Source organism: Callithrix jacchus, chromosome 13, assembly GCF_049354715.1.
Source record: "Callithrix jacchus isolate 240 chromosome 13, calJac240_pri, whole genome shotgun sequence".
Lineage (NCBI taxonomy): Eukaryota > Metazoa > Chordata > Mammalia > Primates > Cebidae > Callithrix > Callithrix jacchus.
In genome coordinates this window covers 22,966,381-22,991,929 of record NC_133514.1, presented here as the reverse complement: position 1 = coordinate 22,991,929, position 25,549 = coordinate 22,966,381, and the positions used below count along the sequence as shown (strand labels likewise).

The window sequence follows — 25,549 nt, the reverse complement described above, 5'->3', positions numbered from 1 at the left end:
CTTTAGGAGGCCAAGGAGGGCAGATCACCTGAGGTCAGGAGTACAAGACCAGCCTAACCAACATGGTAAAACCCCGTCTCTACTAAAAATACAAAAATTAGCCAGGTGTGGTGGCAGGTGCTTGCAATCCCAGCTACTAGGGAGGCTGAGGCAGAAGAATCGCTTGAACCTGGGAGGTAGAGGTTGCAGTGAGCCGACATCATGTCACTGCACTCTGGCCTGGGCAACAGAGCAAGACTCCATCTCAATAAATAAATAAGAGATTTGGCAGGGGTGGGGTGGGGTGGAAATCAGGAAATCACACCCTGGATAGCAAAATCTCACACAACCTTTCTTTCAACATCTCTCTCATTTTCTGAAGACCCCTTCCAGCAAAACCTATCCCATATTTCTTCCCTTCTACCCTCACACAGTTCCCCAGATCACCTCTGACTGCCATAGCCCACTCAGCAAAGCAGAAGCCAGAGATGCAGCCTTCTCATCTTCATCCTCCATCCTTGGAAGCCACTTGGTGAGGAGCTGAGAGAGATGGGACGGCATGGGATGGGGACGGGGGGATATGAGTTATCAAGTATTCACTCTCCAGCACTGGCCTCTTCCTAGAGGAGAAAATTTAAAAGGTCCTATGTTACTATTATTTCCCATATTATAATATTTTTAGTAGTAGGCCAAAGAAAGCAGACTCAGGGAGACAAAAGAACAAAAATTTTAGTGTGCAAACAGAATCAAATAACCATTATGTGAGAATTGTTCATGGTTCAAGGTGATTTGAAAGTGGCCTCGTCAATGACAGAGGAAAATGTAGTTATCGGGAAAGCTATCACGTGTTGCAGACAGAGATTCTGGGACTGTTAAATTTTAATACGTTCGGTGCAAGGAAAATTGAAATTTCTGAAGAAGAGAAAAGCCAAAGGGCAAAGAGAAGAGAAATGAAACCAGCCTGGAAGTGGGGGGTGGAAACTGGGGGCGTCACGAGGCCCTGGCACCGTGTCCTCTTTCTTGTAAGGGAGACAGACATGTTCTCAATCAGTGTGGGCCCAACCGGGGGGTCACGCCTTTGAAAAATGACAAAACTACTGCAAGAAAGGGGAAAATACAGAGTGAAGGCAGTTAACTCTCAGCTGTTCAGGGGCTGATGCTGAAATTGGGATGATATAGACTTTACCTTTCTTCCTCCTCCTTTCCTGCATCTTGGCAAATTCACTGCTCAAAAGCACTTTATCCTGATGGTGAACAACCCTGTACCTACCACATCAGTTAAATATTAGCATCTTTGATTAAAGCACTGGAGAGCCAGGGAAGAGTGTTTAAATTTTCAATATAGCCATAAATTTTTGACAAATTTGAGAACTGACTCCTTAGGAGTAAATGTGCTATTCCCAGGAACCCACACCACAAGAGCTGAAGATCAGCAATGCAGCTATGAAGTTCTGCCTTAAGGAATTCTCACCATCAACATGGAAGGAGCTGTCCAGAAAATAATATGGGGGAAGGAGGCGGAGGTTGCGGTGAGCCGAGATCGCGCCATTGCACTCCAGTCTGAGTAACAATAGCAAAACTCTGTCTCAAAAAAAAAAAAAAAAAAAAAGTGGGGGGATCAGAATTATGCCAATAATAAAAGGGAAAATACAGATAACATCTAACCACTGCTGCAGAAGTCCCCCCTCTCCAAATGTGGCACCACTTTCCCCAATACCCTCCTAAAAAAAAGATCTTATTTGGGGGGAAAAAGCAGCAGTACACACAAAAATGACCTTACCAAAGGGTGCAAGCATTAAAACCACTAAAAGCTTTAATTTACCTGATTGAGAACACAATTGAAATAATCAGTAACCAAGCACTGAGCGCCTCATCTGGGATCTGATAGGTAAACGGCTGAGCCAGTCTCGCTAGCCCTCAAAGAGTTTATACCCGTATTGTAGGCTGAATACAAAGACAAACACCTAGGAAGCAAAGAGTATTTAGGACAGGGGTCACTGCCAACTAAATTGTTTCATCTAAATTGTAAGTTGCTGTAGTCCAGGGACAGGATGGTCTATGGGGTTTTCTAGGCAATAAAGAGCTCAGCTTGGATTGGTGAACAGAACAAGGGCCGGTCAAGAAAAGAGGGGAAGGAACTTTAAAGTAGAACGGCCGAATAGAACATCAAACAGGGATAGATATGGCTCCTCTACTTCTAGACAAAAAGTTATTACCTAGTAAGGAGAAGGCAGATGCTTGCCCGTGGACATACAGAAATTAAACATCCTGCCAGGTTGGTGGCTCACGCCTGTAATCCCAGCACTTTAGGAGGCCAAGGTCAGAGAATCACTGGAGTCTAAGAGATTGGGACCAGGAGATCAGTTTGTGACGTCCTGTTTCTACAAAAAAAGAAAAAAGAAAGAAAAAAATTTTTAATTAGCTGAGTGCAGTGGTGCTGGGATACCTGTAGTCCCAGCTACTCTGGAGGCTGAGGTGAGAAGGTTGCCTGAGCCTGAGCGGTCCAGGCATTGTGGGCTGTGATTGCAAAACTGCACTCCAGTCTGGGTGACGGATCAAGAACCTGTCTCCAAAAACAAAAGACAATGAAGAAAAGAAATGAAAATCCAGCTAAGATTCACTCTCCAGAACAATCTTTTTGGAAACTGAGGTCAGAGGTGGAAAAGAAAGACCATTTTTTAATCTATTTTAGCCTATCCAAGAAAAATAATCTTAGCAGTTCAAGTTTCTATTGAAAAGAAGATCATTCAGCTTGTTTATCCATCCTCACAGGAAGGAGGATGGAACATCACAGTTCTGAGCAAAGGTCACCTCGTTGGAATAACAATTACTGCAATGAAGGTCTACCCAACAGGTACTTATGGTAGTTGTACCTACCACATGGGGTGATTGAGAAGACTGTGTGTCATTTCTCTGAACTTTGCACCTTTCTCTTCAAAGTGAAGAAGCGGGTCAGGAAACTCATCAGAGACCACGTAGCAGGAAAGTCTTGTTAGACAAAAGTCTAATGATAAAGCTTGTATGTTGGGGCCAGGTGAGATGGCTCACATCTGTAATCCCAGCACTTTGGGAGGCCAAGGCAGGATGATCACCTGAGGTTAGGAATTTGAAACCAGCCTGGCTAACATGGTGAAACCCCGTCTCTACTAAAAATACAAAAATCAGCCAGATATGGTGGCAGGCGCCTATAATCCCAGCTACTTGGGAGGCTGAGGCAGGAGAATCACTTGACCCCAACAGGTGGAGGTTCCAGTAAGCCAAGTTTGTGCCACTGCACTCCAGCCTGGGTGACAGAGCAAGACTCCGTCTCAAAATAAATAAATAAATGAATATAAACAAACAAACAAACAAATAAATAAAAGCTTGTATGTTTCCACAGAGAGACTTCTAATTCTTTCAAATAAGAGAGGCTCTGAGTCTACAGGACTCTCATGGATGGTAAGAAACTTGAGAGGAGAATTGCACTGGGGTGGCTAGGCTCCCTGGAAGCACCTTTGGGTCTTGCATGGGCCTCCCACCCAAAGGCCACAGGAACAGTGGCCTGCCAGGAAGGGCCAGATGATTCAGGGCTGCCTGAGGTGTGCAATGTGAGTATGGGTTTCTCCAACCACAGCCCAATGCCCAGCTTTTTCTTGGCAAATTCGTTGCTCATAAGCTCTTTCTCCCAGTGGTGAACAACCCTGCACCAAGCACATCAGTCAAACATCAGCATCTTTGATCAAAGTTCCAGAGAGCTGAGGAAGAATGTTTAAATTTTCATGACAGCCATGAATTTTTGACTATTTTGAGAATTGACTCCATCAGCTGTAAATGTGCTATCCCCAGAACCTAGCCCCTCCACTCCCACGAGGCTGCCTGGGTGGGAAGCCCCATACTCAACAAACAGTAGGCAAAGGCCAGGCCTCTGTGGAAAACTAGCTGGGTCTCCATGGGATCCCCTAGAGCACTGAGCTGTGGGCTTACAACACCCGATCCTGGCCAGGTGGGGTGGCTCATAGCTGTAATCCCAGCACTGTGGGAGGCCAAGGTGGGAGAATTGCTTGGGCCCAAGAGTTTGAGTCCATCCTGGGCAACAGAGTGAGACACCATCTCTACAAAAAATAAAAAAAATTAGCCAGGTGTGATGGTGCATGCCTGTAATTTCAGCTACTCGGAAGTCTGAGGTGGGAGGGTCACTTGAACCCAAGACTTCAAGGCTACAGTGAGCTGTGGTTGCACTACTGAGCTTCAGCCTGGGCAACAAAGTGAGACCCTGTCTCGAAAAACAAAAACAGAAAAAGATCCAATTCTTGGAATTTCGTTAGTCAACAGGGAAATTAAAATGGAAACAATTGCCATACTACTACACTTCCACCAAATGGTTAAAGTGAAAAGATAGAAAATATTATTAACGAGGATGTGGAGCAAACAGGAAGCTCACTCACTGCTGTGTGTAATAGTTTCCATCCTAGGAAACTATTCGGCAGTATCTATTAAAACTGATAGGCCTAGGCCACACGGCCCTAGAAATTTGACTCCTAGACACACACCCAACAAAAAGGGATAGATAGGTTCACCAGAAATATAAGAATGCTCATAGCAGCACTACTTAAAAAAACCCAATCTGGAAATGCCCAACAACAAAGCAGGTAAATGCATCATGGCATCTTTAAACAGAAGAATATTATGAAGTAAAAAAGGTGAATAACCTGCCACTACGTACAGCAACATGGCTGAGGCTCAACAACATAATATTGAGCGAAGGAAGCCTGATCAGGTGTGGCGGCTCACGCCTGTAATCCCCACACTTTGGGAGACCCACGTGGGAGGGATTGCTTGAGCCCAAGAGTTTGGGCAACATAGATCCCATTTCTACAAAAATATTTCTAAAAATTAGCTGGGTGCTGTGGCATGCCCCCATGGTCCCAGCTACTTGGGAGGCTGAGGTGGGAGGATTGCTTAAGCCCAGAAAGTCGAGACTGCAATGAGCCAAGATCACACCACGGCTCTCCACCCCAGGTGACAGTGACACCCTCACTCAAAAAAAGAGAAAGAAACCAGGCACGGAAAAGTATTCACTGTGTGATTTCCCATTATGAGGTTTGCAAACAGGCAAACTCATCTTTAGTATTTGAAGTCAGGATAGTATTTACTGTTGGAAATGAGGGAATAGAAGGAAGTGCCGTGGTGAGAGTTGGGGGTGCGGGGAATATTCTGCCTCCTTTTGGATGCTGATTACATGGATGCGTTCAGACCATAAAAATTTATGGAGCTGTACACTTATGATGTGAATATTATTTGAATATAAATTATACTTTAAAGAGTGCAAAAATAAGAGACTGGGGAGTAGGCAGGACACTCATGCTTGTAATTGGCAGCAGCAAGGGGTGGGATCAAGGGTAAGGAGAGAGCTGATGAACCAAAGATGTAATTTAGGATGTGCACAGCCTTGCAGATGGTTAGCGCGCAGTCTAACCAAGAGGACAGGTCAGTCCCTCTCTTACTGCAGAGCATGTGGCCTCGCATGCTAGCCACCTGAACGGAGACAACAGGCACTTGTGTGTGAAGACACAGGCTGTCCGGCCCCATCCCACCTGGTGATGGTGTAGCAGCAGTCTCCCCTGTCACTGTCACCTGCACTCTTCTCTTTCTTCCACCACTGGAGGAGGGATGAGATGTGTTTCTCAGGACCTGCATGTTTAGGGGAAAGCAGGAGAATGAACCTCACGGGCTGGCAGATGATGTATCTCAGAGCTGCAAGGATACGGCGGGACATGTAAGGAAGGCCTGGTTCTAGAGGGACTGCAAAGTTAAGCAGAGGCCTCTAGACTGCATCAATGGGGAAACTGATCAAATGGAGATTTGATCTGGGGATGTTAAAATGCAAGTGGTGAAACCAAATATATTAGCTACTCTCAACTAAGTGGTCTCTCCAAGAACAGAGAAAACGCCCATGGGCCTGCCTGCTGGGATGTTATTAAAAAGCTACCACACATACATTAGGATTTCTAGGTTTTCAAATAAGTTCCAAAACGCCCTAGCTTATGACTTTAAACCATAGTACAAAAGTTTCTAAAGTTTATGGAGAAATTCTCTGTTTCAAAAACACTGTATTATTTGAAGGAAAGTGCTTTTTATAAACCAAACTATACAATAAGCTTTTGAAATAAGCTTTTAGGAGGCTTGGCAAAATTGGAAAAGGAGGCCAGATGCCCTGCAGTTCAGGTCAACAGAAATCTATGACAAGGTTTAAAGTCACAGAGGTGAACTCCATCCATACACTCTTAGATGAAAGGCTTCAGCTGGGAGCTCTGGAAATTATTTTCATTTTATGTATATATTTATAAAATGCATGTTCACATAGAACACACACACACACACACACACACACACACACACACACACACGCAATTCCATACAGCTAGCACCAAACTTAGCCAAACTTAGAGCATCATCTATCTTTGTTGACAGTGGTACATGTGATAACTGTTCAGACGGGCAAAAGCCCTGAGGGCAGGGTTTTAAAGAAGATACTTGGGTTACAGAGAAAATTGGGAAAACAAATAATTTATGGGTATTTATGTGCACCAGGAATATTATTTATGCTAATCATTGGTTTGAACCCAGATTTGAGCTCTATCTTCTGCGAGTTTTTGTGGTGTCTTTCCAGTGTCATAAAAGTAGCATTGGCTGGGTGCAGTGATTTAGGCCTGTAATCCCAGTACTGTGGGATGCCAAGGTGGGTGGATCACAAGGTCAAGAGATCGAGACCATCCTGGTCAACATGGTGAAATCCCATCTCTACTAAAAATATAAAAATTAGCTGGGCGTGGTGGCGTGTGCCTGTAGTCCCAGCTACTTGGGAGGCTGAGGCAGAAGAATAGCTTGAACCTGGGAGGCGGAGGTTGCAGTGAGCCCAGATCGTGCCACTGCACTCCAGCCTGGTGACAGAGTGAGACTCCACAACAAAAAAAAAAAAAAAGGGGGGGGGGCGGGGCACGGTGGCTCACGCCTGTAATCCCAGCACTTTGGGAGGCCGAGGCAGGTTGATCCTGAGGTCAAGAGATGGAGACCATCCTGGTCAACATGGTGAAACCCCATCTCTACTAAAAATACAAAAAATTAGCTGGGCAAGGTGGCACGTGCCTGTAGTCCCAGCTACTCAGGAGGCTGAGGCAGGAGAATTGCCTGAACCCAGGAGGCAGAGGTTGTGGTGAGCCGAGATTGCGCCATTGCACTCCAGCCTGGGTAACAAGAGCGAAACTCAATCTCAAAAAAAAGAAAAAAGAAAAAATGTAGCATCATAATTCAGTGTGGGGAAGTAGAAAGAGCCTTGGGCGGAGAGTCAGGAGACTTGGGTCCTAATACCCTAATACCTGGGACAATCCTAGTTTCTATCTGTTGACTTGATGTAATTCTAAAAAATTACATTACCTTTCATTCTCAAAAGTGAACCAATTTAAGAAGTAAATCATGTGACGGGAAATATCACAAACACGGCTCCTTCTCCCTGAATCAACATCTTCTCCAATGAGACTTCTCAGCTTCTTCATCAAAAGGTGGGATCTTTTTCCTTTGCCTTGAATCTAGACTTATCTTATGACTTAATGTTGACCAATAAAACTAAGTGGAAGTGGCCAGGTGTGGTGGCTCACACCTGTGATCCCAGCACTTTGGGAGGCTAAGACAAGTGGATCACTTTAAGCCCAGGCGTTTGAGACCAGCCTGGCCATATGCCGATACCTCATCTCTACTAAAAATACAAAAATTAGCCAGGCGTAGTGGTACATGCCTGTAATCCCAGCTACTTGGGAGGCTGAGGCAGGAGAATCACTTGAACTTGGGGGGTGGAGGTTGCAGTGAGCCAAGATCATGCCACTGCACTCCAACCTGGGTAACAGAGTGAGACTCTGTCTAAAAAACAAAGAAAAAAAAATAATGACAAAAAACCCCATAGTGGATGTGATATGCCAGTTCCTAGCCAAGGCTGCCACATACCTTGCTTGTTTTTACTGTTTCTCTTGGAAGTCTGCCCAGCTGTCATGTGAACATGCCTGAGCAGGCCTGCTGGAGCCTGAGGGACCATGTGGAGTGCGAACAAATCCTACTAGCCGAGGCCAGCACAGGCCACCCAACCCCCAGATGACCTGGTTACTTATTGCAGATGCCTAGATGAACTAAGTCAATAGCATATAAATATCCAGGAGAACCTAGCTTCAATTTATAATCCATTGAATTGTTAGCTAAGGACATTTTTATTGTTTTAAACCAGTCAGATTGAGGTCATTTGTTATTTATTTATCAGAAGCTAACTGATACATATGGTCTCCCTAGTTCTAATGACCACTTTGTCCCTAACCATCTTTGCAAACTTGAGCAAATCCCGTATGTCTGGAGTTAAATGTTAAGTGAAGTCTGGGCACAGTGACTTACACTTGTAATCCCCACATTTTGGGAAATAAAGGCAGGAGGATCATTTGAGGCCTGGTGTTCAAGACCAGCCTGGGCAACAGAGGGAGACTCTGTCTCTATGAAAAAAAGAGTTAAGTGAAGAGCAAATAAACCTTGTAAAGAGGTAAGTACTGTTGCCTGTATTCATTTCCTATTGTTGCTTAACAAGTTACCACCAACACAGTGGCTTAAAACAACACATATTTATTGTCTTGCTGTTCTGGGAACTAGAAGTCCCAAATCAGTCTCAATCAGTTTCAACAGCAGAATCTGTTTCATGCCTTTTCTGGCTTCTAGAGGCCACCTGAATTCCTTGGCTCTGACCCCTTCCTCATTCCAACCTCTGCTTTAATTATTACATGTCCTACTTCCTCTCTGAGCTCCTGCTTCTGTCTCATAAGAATCCTTGAATTTATATTTGGCCCACCCAACTAATCATGGATTACCCTCCCATCTCAGGATCCATAATTTTAGTCACAATTGCAAATCCCTTTTGCCATATGAGATAATGTTCACAGGTTCTAGGGATTAGAACCTGAATATCTTTGGGGACCATTATTCAGCCTACCACATTGCCCAGCAACTCTGTATAGTAGGCACTCTCTTGAGAACTGGAGAAATAGAGATATGGAGAACAGTTCCTGTGCAAAAGTAGGAAGCTGGACTGGAATGACTTTTGTGTGCTGTTAAGCAATAATGCTTGAGCATTCTTCATTTCTGTGCTGCCACAACTGCCCCTTGCATAGCATAGGCCATGATGCTTGAGGGGTGATACAAGAATAAACATTGTTCATTAAAGGCTTGAGATCTAAGGATCAATTTTTCCTCAGTGCCTCATCCTAAGTGAGGTCATTTGGCCAGAATGCATTACCCGTTATACAGTCCATACCTGAGACAGTGATGGTTTAGTAAGTGAAGCTGGAAAACAGAAGAAACTGAATGAGGGACATATATTAACTCCAATCTGGGAAGAGAGATATTGTAAACAGACACTATCCATTTAAATTACACACAACTATTTGTGGTCAAGGGTGCAAGACAGGGTAGAGGGTAACAACAGGGAGAGAGAGGGAGAAAGTGCAAGAAAAGAATGAGATATCAGGAAAAGGCGAATGAAAAATGCAAAGCAGAAGAAAGGAAAAGCAGCTCCGTTTGGAAGAATGAATCTTATAAAATACCAAACGGCACAGCGACCGCATGCAGGCAGCGCAGGCTGAGTGAGAGGCGGAGCCACCATCCCAGCCCTCCTGCTGGGACCCACAAGGCATTTATAACCATTACTGCACCATCTGCTTCTCTGATTAATTGCTTTTGAAGAAGCATTTATTTTCAGTGGGAAAAGATCAGAACATTACAAAAAGGATTTCTAGAAATGGTAAAAATGACTGCTCATCAAACTTGAACTGGGAAGTGAAATAGTGCTTGTGTATGTGCTACTAAGAGAGAATCTAGAACTGAAACTCAAATGAGCTCCCCCTGCCAGGGGACCTCTGATGCATGAGGATCCTGTGACAGCATCCAATGTAGGGAAGACTAAAAATATGAACAGAACAACAACAACAGTAACAAGGAAATTTGCTGAGCACTTGCTATGTGCTAGGAGTTCTATATGCATTAACTCACTTGGTACTAAAAATGACACGGGGAAGCAAGTTCTGCACACCCTTGTCTTAAGACAAAAGTAGCCTGGTGTCGTGGCTCACACCTGTAATCTCAGCACTTTGAGAGGCTGAAGCAGGTGGATCACCTGAGGTCAGGAGCTTGAGACCAGCCTGGCCAACATGGTGAAACCCTGTCTCTACCAAAAATACAAAAATTAGCCGGGTGTGGTAGTGCACGCCTATAATCTCAGCTACTCAGGAGGCTGAGGCAGGAGAACTGCTTGAACCCTGGAGGTGGAGGTTGCAGTGAGCCGAGATCACACCACTGCACTCCAGCCTGGGCAACAACAGAGTGAGATTCTGTCTCAAGAAAACCAAACAAACAGAAAAAAACCTAGTAAGCCATGCAAAGTCCTTACATCTTTAAAATAATCACTTGTTGTTACTCATCTATGAAAATAACATAATGTATTTCAAATAAGAGAAAATTACAGCTGATGTACATACAAAGTTACTGTAAAAAGAAAACACAGAGTGAGAATCTGACTGAGGTTTTCTAGTCCTCCTCCCTCTCCTTTTAAAAAAGCAGGGAAAACTCACCTTTTGACCAGCATCAAATATCATAACTATACTTGAATGAACATTTGAAGATATGAAAGTCATCTCAAGATGTTCCAAGAAATTGGGAAAACAAAAAACAGTTGTGAAATAAGGGTCGGCCAAACTAAGGGGAAAAAAGGAAAATTATCTTAAAAGTTTAGATTACAATAAAAAATATTGATTAAAAATATAAGGAACACTGAATAGAGGCATAAATATAGTGAAAACAAAGAAAATAAAGAAAGAGTTGAAGGGGTCCAAGAGAAATTAAGATAGCTATAGAAGGTCAGCAAAAGAGACTCAACATACACATAACAGAAGTTTCAGGAAATGGAAAAAGAACAGCACTAATATTTAAATATGATACAAACAAATATTTCATAAATTAAAGAACTAACTATACATATTTAAAGGATCTACTGTGGACCTGGAAATATTGAACTAGAATAGCCAATCATGAGATATCTCGGTAAAATAATCAGATTTGATAAGGGAGAAAAAACCCTTTTGTTCTCATGGTTAAAAGCCAAGCTGTTATAAAAGGGGAAATCAGTTTGGCATTAGATGTCCTGATAGCAACATCCAAAGCAAAACAAAAGTTGAGCATTTTATTTTTCAATTCAAGAAAATGTGGGCCAAGGATTTTATATTCAGCCAAACTGTCCTTCCAATATCAAAGGTATAGAAAAAGTTCCGAAAATGCAAGACATAAGTACAACATTCAGGAGCCTCACCTAAGAAATCTACTTGAACTTTTTCCAAATAAGAGAAGATCATGGAAACGTGAACAAAACATCTCTTAGTGAGCACCGACTTACTAATCTTTAAAGACTAACACAAGTGTAAAGACAAGAATGGAGGAAACATATAAAACCTTTATATATTCAAAGAAACAACAAAACTGAAAACCTGGGAGGAGAGAGAGAAAAAAGGAGGTGTAAAGTAAGTTTAGTAATTGCCAAACAGAAAATGGAGTTAAAAGATACGACTTACAGCTGACAAATCACATAGAATATGTGCAAGTAAGGAAGGGGAAGGGTAACTTATCTTTATAAAGAATAGTAGAATAAAATAAAAAATGCCATAAATATAAAAACAAATAGGCATTTTCCAGAGAGTGAAAAGACAACCCACTGAATAGGAGAAATTTTTTTTTTTTGCAAATTATATATCTATTAGGGATAAAAGTTTAATACTCAGAATATATAAAGAATTCCTAGAAATCAACAACAAAAACACAAACAACAAAATAAAAGATTTGAATAGAAATTTCTCCAAAGAACTTATAGAAATGGCCAATAAGCACATGAAAAGATGCTCAACATTATTAGTTCTTAGAGAAATTCAAATCAAAACTCTAATGAGACTACACCTCACACCTACTAGGACAGCCGTAATGAAGAACACAGAAAATAACAAGTGTTGGCAAGAATGTGGAGAAACTGGAAGCCTCATACATTGCTGGGGGGAGTGTAAAATGGTGCAGCCATTGTATAAAACAGTCTGGCAGTTACTTAAAAAGTTAAACATAGAATGACCACATGATCCAGCAATTCTACTTTTAGATATATACCCAAAATAACTGAAAACTGGGACTCAAACTGATACTTGTATGAGAATGTTCATAGCAGCATTATTCACAGTAGCCCCAAAGTGGAAACATCTCAAGTATCCATCAACAGATGAATGCTGAAAAACATATGGTGTATACATATGGTGTATTTCACCATAAAAAGGAATGAAATTCTGATACAGGCTACACATGGATCAACCTTGAAGACACTGTGCAAAATGATATAAGCCAGACAAGAGGGACATATATTGTCTGATCCTACTTCCAGAAGTATCTAGAATAGGAAAATCAATAGAGAAGGAAAGTAGAACAGACGTTACCGGGAACTGAGGGGAGGAGAGAATGGGCAAGTATTGCCTAATGGGTATGGCGTCTCTGTTTCGGATTCTGAAAAAGATTGGGAAGTAATAGTGATGGCTGCACAACATTGCAAATGTAATTAATGCCACTGAATTGTACACTTAACCAGTTAAAATGGCAAAATTTGTGTTATGTATATTTTACCACACACTCAGAAAAGCAATGGAAGATCTGCAGAGACATTGCAGACTGGAGCAGAAGAAAATGCGGGTCGACTGCTTAATAGGTACATGAGTTCTACATTACTATATTCCACATAAAAGTGAGATCATGTGTATTTGTCTTTCTGTATCTGGCTTATTTCACTTAGAATAATATCCTCCAGGTTTATGCACATTGTTGCAAATGGCAGGATTCCTTTTTCTTGTTTTCAGATGGAGTCTCACTCTGTTGCCCAGGCTGGAGTGCAGTGGCACGATCTTGTCTCACTGCAACTTCCACCTCCTGGGTTCAAGTGATTCTTGTGCCTCAGCCTCTGAGTGGCTGGGATTATAGGTATGCGCCACTACGCTTGGCTAATTTTTATATTTTTTGTAGAGACGGTGTTTCACCATGTTGGTCAGGCTGGTCTCGAACTCCTGACCTCAAGTGATCTATCCCCCTCAGTCTCCCAAAGTGCTGGGATTGCAGACATGAGTCACTGTACTCGGCCCCCCACCCCCGCTTTTTTTAAAGTTTAATATTCCTGTGTGTTGTGTGTGTGTGTGTGTGTGTGTGTGTGTGTGTGTATGCCTGTCTGTAAACATCACAATTTCTTTATCCAGGGATCCCTAGGTTGATTACATCTCTTAGCTACTGTGAATAATGGCACAGTGAACATGGGAGTACAGGTAACTCTTTAACAAACTGATTTCATTTCCTTTGGTTAGATACTCTGTAGTGGGATTCCTGGATCAAATGGTAATTCTGTTTTTCATTTTTGAGAAACTTCTGTAGTATTTTCCATGACAATGTATAAAGGATTCCTTTTCTCCACATCTTCGTCAACACTTTTACCTTTTGACATTTTGATAATAGCCGTTATAACTGGAGTGAGATTATATCTCATTGTGGTTGTGAAGTGCATTTTCCTGATGATTACTAATATTGAGCACATTTTCACCTACCTCTTGGCCATTTATATATATACTTTGAAGAGATGTTTATTCAAGTCTTTTGCTCATTTTTTAATTGTGTATTTGTTTGCATGCTACTGAGTTGTATGAATTTTCAATATTAACTCTTTATTATATACACTATTTGTGACTTTCTTCCATTCCATGGAAGAAATATTGCCTTTTCATTTTGTTGATTGTTTGTTTCCTTTTCTGTGCATACATTTTTAGTTTGATGAAGTTCACATTCTTACACTGAAAGTCTTTCATCCATTTTGAGTTAATTTCTGTGTGTGGTGTAAGGTAAGGATCCAGTTTCTTTCTTTTTTTTCTTTTGCATGTGGATATCCAGTTTTCCCAGCATCAGTTGGAAGAGACTATCCTTTTTCTCCATTGTGTTTTCTTGATGCCGACGTTAAGAATTGGTTATATGTGTGGGTTCACTTCTGGTGTTTCTATTCTGTTCCAGTGGTCTATGTGGCTCATTTTTACGGCAGTTGTCATACTGTTTTCATGACTCTTGCTTTGTAATATAATTTGAAATCAGAAAATGTGATGCTTCCAGATGTGTTCTTATTCAGAGTGTTATTTGGGGCCTTTTGGAATTTTGATATGGATTGCATTGAATCTGTAGATTGCTTTGGTATTATGGGCATTTTGATAATATTTATAATTCTGATCCATGAACACAGGGTGTACTTCCATTTATTTGTGTCTTTTTCTATTCCTTTCACTAGTGTTTTATAGGTTTTAGTGTATCTATCTTTCACTTCCTTGGTTTAATTGGTTCCTAAGTATTTTATTCTTTTTCATGCTATTGTAAATGGGATAGTTTTCTTAATTTATTTTTCAGATAGTTTTTTTTTCTTTGAGAAAGAGTTTTGTTCTCATTACCCAGGCTGGAGTGCAATGGCATGATCTCAGCTCACTGCAACTTCCACCTCCCAGGTTCAAGTGATTTTCCTGCCTCAGCCTCCTGAGTAGTGGAGATAACAAACATGCACCACCATGCCTGGCTAATTTTGTATTTTTAGTAGATACAGGGTTTCGCCACATTGGTGAGGCTGGTCTCAAACTCCCAACCTTAGGAGATCCACTCACCTCGGCCTCCCAAAGTGCTAGGATTACAGGTGTGAGCCACTGTGCCTGGCCCAGTTAGTTTGTTTTGTTTTTAATGAATAGAAACAGAACTGATTTTTTGTATGTTGCTTTTGCATCCTGTAACTTTACTGAATTTATTTATTAATTCTAACAGTTTTATGATGGTCTTTAGGGTTTACTATACCTAAGATCATATCATTTGCAAAAAAATGAAAATTTAAATTCTTCCTTTCCTATTTGGATCTACTTTATTTCTTTATCTTCTCAGGTTGCTCTGGCTAGGACTTCCACTACTTTGTTGTATGGAAGTAGTGAGAGGGGGCATCCTTGTCTTCTTCCTGCTCCTGGAGGAAAATCTTTTTATGGCAGCAGCAGTGGCACTGGTGCAAATGAGTGGTGGCTGTAGAATGGCTGTGGAGCTGGAATCTTGAGTGCAGATGTGTGGAGGGACCACAGCTCCAAGCTTTGGGGTGGCGGGGGCACTGGCATCTGGGGTACAGGAGCCCTCACTGCCACAATGGCAATGGCAAGCAAGATGTGGGTGCTCTTACAGTGGCTGTGGAGTTGGGCTCTGGAGTACAGGTATGAGCAGGGCTACTATTTCTCCAGGAACATGTCTTTTGGAGCGGTGGCTCCAGTGTCTGTGGTGCAGGTGTTCACAGAGCTGCCTTGGGGCCAGGGGCTCCAGGGACTGGGGCGTGCTTGCTGTGGTGTTGTCTCTTATGTGTGAGGCATAGGAGTTCACGGTGCAGTGGTAGAAGTGGGGTCTGGAGCATGGTGTGCACGTAGTGGGGTGTGGAGCACGGTGGAAGTGGGGTCTGGAACATGGTGTCTACCCATCTGGAGTCTGGGATGGGTAGAGGGTTGGAGGGGTGAGTAGCAGTCCTGGTCCTCAATGGCACAATAGTGTCTAATTTCTATGGGAAGGTGAAGAGCAGCATCTTCCTTTCTGAGGGGTTCATGGCAGTGATAGCTGTTGGTTACATCAGTGGCAGAAGCTTCTGCTGTCCTCTGCAGAGCAGCCCACTGGGGACTGTGACAGAACCCACTGCATGGCTGAATGATGGCCATTCCCAATTTCTTTGTTTCTAGCCATCTCAACTTGCCACAGATAGGCGGTTTCTCCAACCATCTTTCAGTGGGGGTCATTCTCCATTCATTGCTCCACTGTTGCTGGGCAGATTCTTAATTGGACCCTTGAGCCCTCTGAAGGCTTTTTTTAATTTGTGGATTGCTGCTTAATTGTTGCTTTTATTGAGGGGATGAAGGCTAGTGTCTCCTACTGTGTCACCTTGCTGACATCACTCTCCTAAGATGGTCAAGTTTATGTTATGTGAATTTCATCTCAATTTAATAAAACAATTAAAGAATGTAAAAAGCCAGGTGTGGGAGCTCGCCTCTGTAATCCCAGTAACCAGGGAGGCTGAGGCAGGAGGATCACTTGAGGCCAGGACTTGGAGACCAGCCTGAGCAACACAGCAAGACCCATCTTTAAAAATATATTTATTTATTTTTTCTTTTACCGGTACCACTTGCCAATTTATTTTTTAATTTCTAAAAAGTATAGAAATAATCCAAGGAAACAAATCACATATAGAGAAAAATACAGTAAATACATAATGTCACACACATATTAAGGGTAACATTAGAAAAGATTATAGATTTGAGACCAAATATACCAGTCACATCAAGAAGTATAAATGGAGTTGACTCACCTATTAAAAGAACGTTTTCAAGAGTGCCTCATAAACCCAATTCTATGATGCACACAAGAGACACACCTATAACAAAGTTATTTGGAAAGGTTAAAAATAAAGGTCTAGGCAAAGGTAACCCAAACAAATATAAACATTAAATTAGAAGTGTTATGATTTCTATAGAGAACAGTAGAATCAGGGGAAAACGATTAAACAATTAAAAATGATAAAGTTCAAACTTCAGAATGAAGATTTAATAGTTTTCATTATCCATACACCAATAAAATAGCAACTACCTTATTGAAGCAGAAACTAAACTAATAGTTGACAGAAGCACAGAAATGATAGGAAATTTGAATGTGCAACTCTCAGTCCAAGGTAGAACAAGCTAATGGAAAATACTTAAATATTTACAGACTTAAAAAACAAAAAGAGCCCACAATCACTAAGGCACATGTCAAACTTCACACCTTAATATTATAGAACATACCTTCTCTTCAGGAGCACACAGAACATTCATGAAGATCATCCATACTGTGTTATAAAGGGACATCAGTAATCTATGAAATAGATACAATATAAACAACCTTCTCTGATCACAACACAATCCAATAAGAAATTAATACTGCAGAGGAGGAAAAGATAATTTTCTCTCTACCTTTAATAGTTCCTACTTGGAACGGACCCCTATAATAAAAGAGAGATTAAGAGGAAACAAACAAATTAATTAGCATATATACCTCATGTAAACATGAGACTATGAAAGAAAAACAAATCTTGGGACTCCCAAATTGCTAAACCAAAGGGAAAAGTCAAGCTTGGAATTTTATCAGACAAACCTGGCTCCTATTCTATTCCAAAATAAGATAGCTACAAAGATAAGCTACATACCTCCTTCATAATTTACCCACAAAGTAATTCCCCTAAACACTTTTGCTAAATTTCACTTTGGCAGCATAATTGACAGCTTATCTTCACAGGTGTAGGACAAAGGACAGAACTCAAAATCATCCCGCTGCTCACCTGAGACAAATGCATATCTGATTGCTTCCTCAACCCTATTGTTTATGAAGAAATGCAGATTCATTGAGGCAGACTAAGACATAAGTGACTATTCTTCTACACTCCTCTCACATGTAAATTGTGTATTCAGTGAAAGGTTGATCAAAGACTCACAAGAAAGCGACTGTTTGTCTCCTATCTGCCTCTGATCTAGAAGCCCCTGCTTTGAGCTGAGCTGCCTTGCCTTTCTGAACCAAACCAATGTACATCTTACACATATTGACTGATGTCTCATGTCTCTCTAAAATGTGTAAAACCAAGCCCTGCCCTGATCACCTTCAATACATGTCATCAGGACCTGCTGAGGCTGTGTCATGGGTGTGTTCTTAATCTTGGCAAACCAAACTTTCTAAATTGATTGAGACCTGTCTCAGATACTTTTTGGGTTCACAGGAAATACCCAGAAAAATGGGTAAATCTCAAAGTGGTGGTTGTATTAGTCTGTTCTCATGTTGCTAATAAAGACATACCTGAGACTGGGTAATTTATAAAGGAAAGAGTGTGAGTCAATAATTTAATTGACTCACAGTTCCACTTGTCTGGGGAGGCCTCAGGAAACTTACACTCATGGTGGTAGGGGAAGCAAACATATCCTTCTTCACCTGGTGGCAGGACAGAGAAGTGCTGAGCGAAGGGGGAAGCCCCTCATTGAATTAGAACTCACTCACTATCACGAGAACAGCATGAGGAGAAACTTCCCTCATGATTCAGTACCTCCCACTAGGTCTCTCCCATAACATATGAGATTACAATTCTAGGTGAGATTTGGGTGGGGACACAAAGTCAAATCATATCACTGTGAATTCAGGTTAATACTTAAGTCTGTTGGGTGAAAAAAGACCAGCGTGGGGAAGGCCATTATGGGGAAGTGCCCAGGACAAGTTTGGTAAACAAGGGTAAGGTATGCTATGCAGATCAAGTCCATGCTTTCTCCATTGAGAAGACTCTCTAGTGATTCTCCTCTTCTGTGTACAGAGGAAGACACTCTTACAAATGAAGGTTTCCTTTGTACATGTAAATTTCCTCTACAGAAGGGTAACTTCTACCCTGTTTTTGGAGCATTTCCTGTCTGCAGTTTCTCAAAATAATCAGCTCAAAATATTCATTATGCTAAAGAGACTTATTTTGGGGTGGAATATTCTGGTCTCCCAGTGTCATATTTTGGGGTGGTATATTCTGGTCTCCCACAATAACAAACATTTAACAAGGCCCTTCAACTTAGAAATGAAAAATATCTCTAACAAACAAGCTTGGGTTAAAGCAGAAATGGAATTCTTAATTGCAAATTTTTTATTTCAATTACAGGAATGAAAACATATCACTATACTTCACAGTTAAAACAGGATTGACTCGCCTATTAAATAAATTTTCAGAGAAAAAGTCAATATTTATTATTAAATGCTTAAAAGTGATATAATATTAATATTAAATAATGCATTATATAATATTTATTATTAAGTGCTTAATAATAAATAATATTAAATATCAGAGAATAAAGGTAAAGGAATTAAACTTCCAATTCAAAAAGCAAGAAAAAGAAACTCCTATATAAAGAAAGCACAAATCAAAAAATAACACAGATTAAAACAGAAATTAATAGAAAAACCTACATCAAAATGAAAGTCCTTTGAAAAAAACGGAGAAATACACAAACCAGAATCTAACTTAACTATGAAAAACCTGACAGACCCACAAATGCATAAAATAAGAAATGTCATTGGGGGAACTAGTACGGGGCCGAAACGTGATACCTTTCCTAGCTCATCATAAAGTCATGGCCAACATGTCTATAACAAAAGACAGGTTAAAGGAAAAAAGTGTAACAAATTTATTTAATTAAAATTTTGGGTGACACAAGAGACTTTAGAAATAAAGACCCAAGACCCAGAGAAAGCTGGTCTATTTTTATACTTCGGTTCAATGAAAGCTAGCCGTGTGATTGGCCAAAAAGGGTATGATCTAATAATAGTAGATTGATGGGGAAAACGCAGCCAGCCCTGTCCGGATTCTTCTTTGACTCTCTGGGTAGCATTTCTTCCTCCTGGATGTAGGCCAGGACCCCTTCTGTAATGAGGGTCTTATGATCTATTGTCAGATAAAGTAGGTCAGAGAATTTCTTTATGGAAAGGTAGGGCAAGGGTAAAGTAATACTGCTAGGATTTTTGGCTTGCTTTGGGCAAGAGGAATTCTGGTTTCTATGACCCAACCTGGGGAAGAAGAATTCTGATTTCTATGGTTCAGTTTAGGGGAGAACGAGCGGTGAGAGCCAGGAGGACAGGAGTTTAGAGAGACCTTGTTTCTGAGGCTGCTTCTAAGAGCCACACTTCGTCATATCATCTTCTGAGCCCCAATACTAGTCCTTGAAACACAGAGTATTGAAAAAACACCATGAGGGCTTACTTTGCACAACTTTATGTAAAATAAACTTCAAAATGTAGATGGAGTATATAATTTCTTAGGAAAATACTATTAATCAAAGTTGACCCTAGCAGACATTGAAGCACCATATTCGACCAATTTCCATAAAGGTAGAGGATGCTATTAAAGATCAGCTCTGCAAAGAACTACTGTACCCAGCAAAGAGAGTTCTTCAAAGTCTAGATAATTCTAACTTCCTGAAATATAGACCAAGAACTTCCAAATTCTTCTTATGAAGCAAGGATAACACTAACGAATAAATACAAATAAAGAGTCAGACCAATTTTACTTATAATTATTGATGCAAAAGTCAAAAAATTAGCAAAGAGAAGCTAACAGCACAATTTAAAATAATGAATAATGACCAACTAGATTATTTCTTCTGGGTGTTAAACAAAACTATGGGAAGCCAGTGTCTGAGACTGAGCTCTTGCTTTATGCCCCAACAAACCAAACCAAAACGGAGTCACTCATGATAAGTGCCACAGACTGAAATTTGAAGGAATCAGGTAGACCCACAAACAGAACTGCATTTCCTGAAAACAGGAGATTCACAGCAACCAATCAGAGAGGGCCCAGCCAACCTCAGACAGTGTCATAAGGAAGGAAGTTTCTTCTGCTTTAACCCTTACATGAAAAATAACCTGAAGCAACCTGTTGGTAACCAATCCACTTTTTTCTGTTTCCTTGTTCCCACCTTCCAAAAACAAATCGTTTTGTCATGCCCATTTGAGTGCTCATTCTACAGAAAGAAATGCTGCCTGATTCTAAAATGGCCAACAAAAATCAATCAGATTTTTAAACGACATTTGTTGTAATTATGTCTTTTGACATAGGTATGACTAGAAATAGAAAATGGTTAAAAATTAGAAAATGTGTCCCTGTAATACACTATGTCAGTAAAGCTAGGGGAAAATCACATAAGTATCTCCACTGGTGTATAAAAAGCTTAAACAAAATGTAATACCCCTTGCTGATACAATCACTGAATAGGAATCACAGAAATTAATTTAACTGACTTCAATTTAAATTGCCACATGTGGTTAGTGGCTACCATACTGGACAATGATTTTCTAGAGGATCAAGATCATAATGAAAATAGACAATATGCATGATAGACAATAATGTTTACCTCTATGTGAAAGATAAGGGTTAGCAACGTGGCCTTCTCCAAAACTCTGCTGAGTTAAATTACAAAATCAACACATAGTGCATGAGCCCAGGTATGTGCTAACAGCATAATTCTTTCTGGGCCAGAAGCAGGAAAAATCCAGCTGACAATGACCATCAATGGAATGAATGACGTCGATAAGGTAATGTTAGTTGATACCGTTTATTATTATTATAGCAAGGGCTTGCTCAGGGCCGCGTGCTGGGCTGCTTTGTATGCACTGCCTCACTTAAGCCTCATAACAACCCTATGAGCTAGGTGTTCTCATTTTTAAACGTGAAACAGGTACAGATTAGGTACTTGCCCAAGATACCTTAGTCCGTAAGTGGCAGAGTCGTGAGTTATAGACAGCTTCTCTGGACTCCAAAATCCTTGTTCTAGTTCTAATTTGACTTCCACTGTGTATCTGCCTACATGAGAAAATGTTTGTTACCACGATACCTGTGTTCCAGGTCACGTGATGGTTTTATATCTATTACTGGCATTTAGCTTTACACTTCAATCCCTTCTGAGTTTAGTCAGTGCGAAGAAGCTCTGTAGGGGCGGAAATGGGGCGATCTGGAATTCTGGTTTCTATGACGCAGTCTGGGGGAGCGTCAGGGTGAGAGACAGCAGGGCAGGGGATAAGACAGAGCTTGTTTGAGGCTGCTTCTGAGGCCTTCCAATCCCCTTAGTTCAAAGTACTCAGCGTGTCAAAGCGCCATATTTTTAGGGTGTCATTTTCTGAGCCCCAACACCCCTGTAAGTCTGAGTAACCCAAAGGTATTGCCAATATCCCCTTTCTGCCTCAGAAAGGGAAATGCCACCCTAGAAGGCCTCCTGGGTAGAGCTGCCAGATAGAACATGGGATCCTCAGTTACATTTGAATTCCAGAAAAACAATGAGTACTTTTTTTTTCATAAGGATGTTTCAAACATTGCATGGGGCATACTTAGGCTAAAAAAGTATCTGTTCTACATGGACACAGGGAGGGGAACATCACAAACTGGGTCCTGTTATGGGGGGTGGGAGAGCTAGGGGAGGGGGCACAGAAGGGGTGGGGGGATTGGAGAAGGACAACATTAGGAGAAATACCTCATGTAGGTCATGGGTGGATGGATGCAGCAAACCACCATGGCACGTGTGTAACAATCCTACATGATCTGCACATGTACCCCAGAACTTAAAGTGTAATAATAATTTTAAAAACTATCTGTTCTTTTTATCTGAAATTCAAGTGTAACTGGCTATCCTGTATTTGATCACAGTTGTATTCCCAGGAGACTGCCAGGTAAGCGTTGCCCGGTGTTCCTCTTCCAGACCATGAGTGCCTCTTGCAAACTGTAACAGTGGGGCCAGAGTTCTGTACACAGTGTGCTTAGCAGAGAATTAACTCTAAATAGCCAGGGAAGGTTGCCGAGAAAGGAGGAACAGGTTGTCTTCAAAGCATGAGTGGGAACGTGCATTGTGCTCCATTTCAGGAGGGCCAGCCAAGTCAGGTGCCTCAAAGTCTGTGGGGTAAGCTGGAGGGAGACCTACTTCTAGAAAGGAAGAGTGGGCTGGGTCTTCTCCCTCACTCCTACATGCAGGGAAGCCCTCTGGCCATCTCAGTAGCACTCTCCAGTTTACATTTCATTACACAGCGGGTTAGCCTGGTCTCCCTTCTTCCCAAGGACAGCTAAGAGATGCAAGTGACAATGGGCAGCACTGCACCAAGCACAAGACTTTTTGTGGTAAGTTCATGCTATTTAAAAGTATTATTCCCTCTGAGTTTCAACTCTTGCAAATAGTGACTTCTCAGTTCACTACCCACCCAAGTCTTTTCCAACTGCCTTCACGCCATGACTAGCTCTTTAAGTTAAAAGGAGGGAGGATTAAGTTCAGTGTTTTTGCTTCTTCTTGACACTTGGGTTTTCAAGATGGATGCCTGGTCATTCACCCCTTGGCTCAGTGGAGGGGGTGAGGGGTGGAACAGAGGAACAGTTGCCCATTGTGAGCATGAAGTGCTTCCATAGCCATGGAAGTCTCTCTGAACACTGCATCTCAAACTTTCTGGGCATTGTGATTACCTGTAGGGCTTGCTTGATCAAGCACAGATGGCTGGGCTCCATCCCCAGAGTTCATGATTCAGTAGGTTGGGATAGGGCAGAAAAGTGCATTTCTTTTTCTTATTTTTTTAAAAAAACTTTTAGGTTCAGGGGTACATGTACAGGTTTGTTATATAGGTGAACTCGTGTCTCAGGAGCTTGCTGTACAGATCATTTCATTATGCAGGTACTAAGCCTGGTACCCAATATTTATTTTTTCTGAGTCTCTCCCTCCTCCCACCCTTTACCCTCAGGGAGGCCCCAGTGTCTTGTTCCCTTCTTTGTGTCCATGTGTTCTCATCATTAGGTCCCACCTTTAAATGAGAATATGCAGTGTTTGGTTTTCTATTCCTGTGTTGGTTTGCTAAGGATAATGGCCTCCAGTTCCAGCCAGGTTTCTGCAAAGGACATGATCTCATTCTTTTCTATGGCTGCATAGTATTTCTAACCAGTTCTCAGGAGACACTGCTACTGTTGCTTCAGGGAGCACACCTTGGGAACGCTTTAAAGCAGGGATTCTCACACTTGAATGTGCACACACATCACCTAGAGATCAAGTTAAAATGCAGAATCTATCTGACTCACTAGGTCTGGGGAGGGTTGTAAGTTCTTCTTTTCCCACAAGCTCCCAGAAATGCAGCAGCAGCAGGGTGAGGTGCCAAGCTCTAGGGAATGATTTTCAATCCTGGCTGCATGTTAGAATGACCTGGGGATCTTTTAACATTTCCAGGGAAGCCAGATGCAGAGGCTCATACATCATCCCATTGCTTTGGGAGCTCAAGGTGGAAGGATTGCTTGAGGTCTGGAGTTCAAGACCAGCCTGGGCAACATAGTGAGATGGCATCTCTAAAAAAATTTAACAATTATCTGGGTGTGGTGGTGTGCACCTGTGGTCCCAGCTACTTGGGAGGCTGAGATGGGAGGATTTCTTGAGTCCAGGAGTTTAAGGTTGTGTGAGCTGTGATCTATAATGGCACCACTCCACTCCAGTCTGGGTAACAGAGCTCACCCCAACCACAGTTCAGACCAATTTAATCAGAGTATCTTGGGTGGGACCCAAGCATTTGGATTTTAAAATCCATGTGATTCCAACGCAGAGTGAAAGGTGCTATTTTTATTGCCAGTTCTTCCTGGGTGACACACACATGTCCTGTTCTTGTGAGTGGAATCATTGCTTCTCCAATCTGAAGCTGCCAAAATTGGTGGGTCAGAGCTCTGACTTCTGTAGTTCAAAACAGAAGCTGTTGAGGTGGGTTAAAATGCTGCAGAATATCTGAAGACAGGGAGCCTGACACAGGTTTTTCCTCTCCTTAAAATGGGGTAAATAATAGAGCTACATCATAGATTTATGCAAAAAGATTATGTAAAAAATTCATGCCAAGTGATTAGCACAGGGCCAGGTTCAATAAATATTTGTAATAATATTGTCTATCATCATAGTAATCCAACTACTTACCCAAAGCCTTCACTCAGTTCTCAGTATTTCCACCTGAGGATTCCAAAGCATGCTTGAACTGCTCCACTGGCTGACAACTTGTTTCTCATGGAGAGTCTGGAATATTGGAAATGCTCCTTTCTGTTGAGCTGCCATCTTATTTCTTGTAAGTTCTAATAACTAATTCTAGTTAAACCCTTTAGATTGCTATAGGACAGTTCTCATGTCCCTCTCACAAGACTCATTTTAACATTGAAGACCAGTTTTCCCTGGGTCTGCATGGGTTAACCATTTCCAGGTCATACATTTTCCATATTTCTTTTTAATTGCTCCCATTTTTGGGGGTGCCCTGGGTGCTTTTGCACATGCTCTGTTTTTTTTTTCAATTTACCCAGGTTTAGTCTTGGTGTCAAGGGCACTGCAACCCACCTTCCTTGGTTTAGAAGCAATAAGTCCCTCAATGTAAGCCAAGATGGCACCAGTGTTTTTGGTGGCTGCATCATCTGTTGACTTTCTGCTTGTACTGCCGTATAAGTACCGCGCTAATCGATTGCGCCACTGGAGCTGCCATCTGTTGACTTTCATCGCGCTTGCTGTGGATTTCAGTTGGAGGCTCTTTCCCACATGCTTGCTATTTTATGTGACACAGTGTCCTATCCTGATCTTGTATAATTTTATTTTTTGTAACTGAAGTGTAAGACATCACACCCTCTCGCATTCCACATTAATTTGCCCCATTTCTCTGCCTGAGACTTTTTTTTTGAATCCTGATTCTGTAATTTAGTGCAATCATTTTCTCCCAGCTCTATGGCATACCAATTTTTTATAAACTTGTCTTCTGTAGCTTCCATCAAGTTATTAATTGAAATGTTGAATGGATGGGGCCGAAAAGCGGTCTTTGGAGCAGGACCATAGAGGTGCTCTTCCAAGTTGATAGATATCCTTTAATTAGTGTCGTTCAA

The 25,549-nt window shown here is 41.5% G+C and overlaps 1 long non-coding RNA gene across 1 annotated transcript in view; it reads right to left on the bottom strand.

The window, feature by feature from the left end:
* LOC118146766 (uncharacterized) overlaps positions 1-18,880 on the bottom strand; it is a 37,115-nt gene extending 18,235 nt beyond the window's left edge. The window contains exons 1-5 of the long non-coding RNA XR_004732708.3: positions 16,926-18,880; positions 16,454-16,519; positions 5,553-5,649; positions 2,196-2,360; positions 427-599 (exon numbers count right to left, since the gene is read on the bottom strand). This is a non-coding gene — a long non-coding RNA (uncharacterized LOC118146766). The remainder of the gene's footprint in view (positions 1-426; positions 600-2,195; positions 2,361-5,552; positions 5,650-16,453; positions 16,520-16,925) is intronic.
* Positions 18,881-25,549: the final 6,669 nt, after the last annotated feature.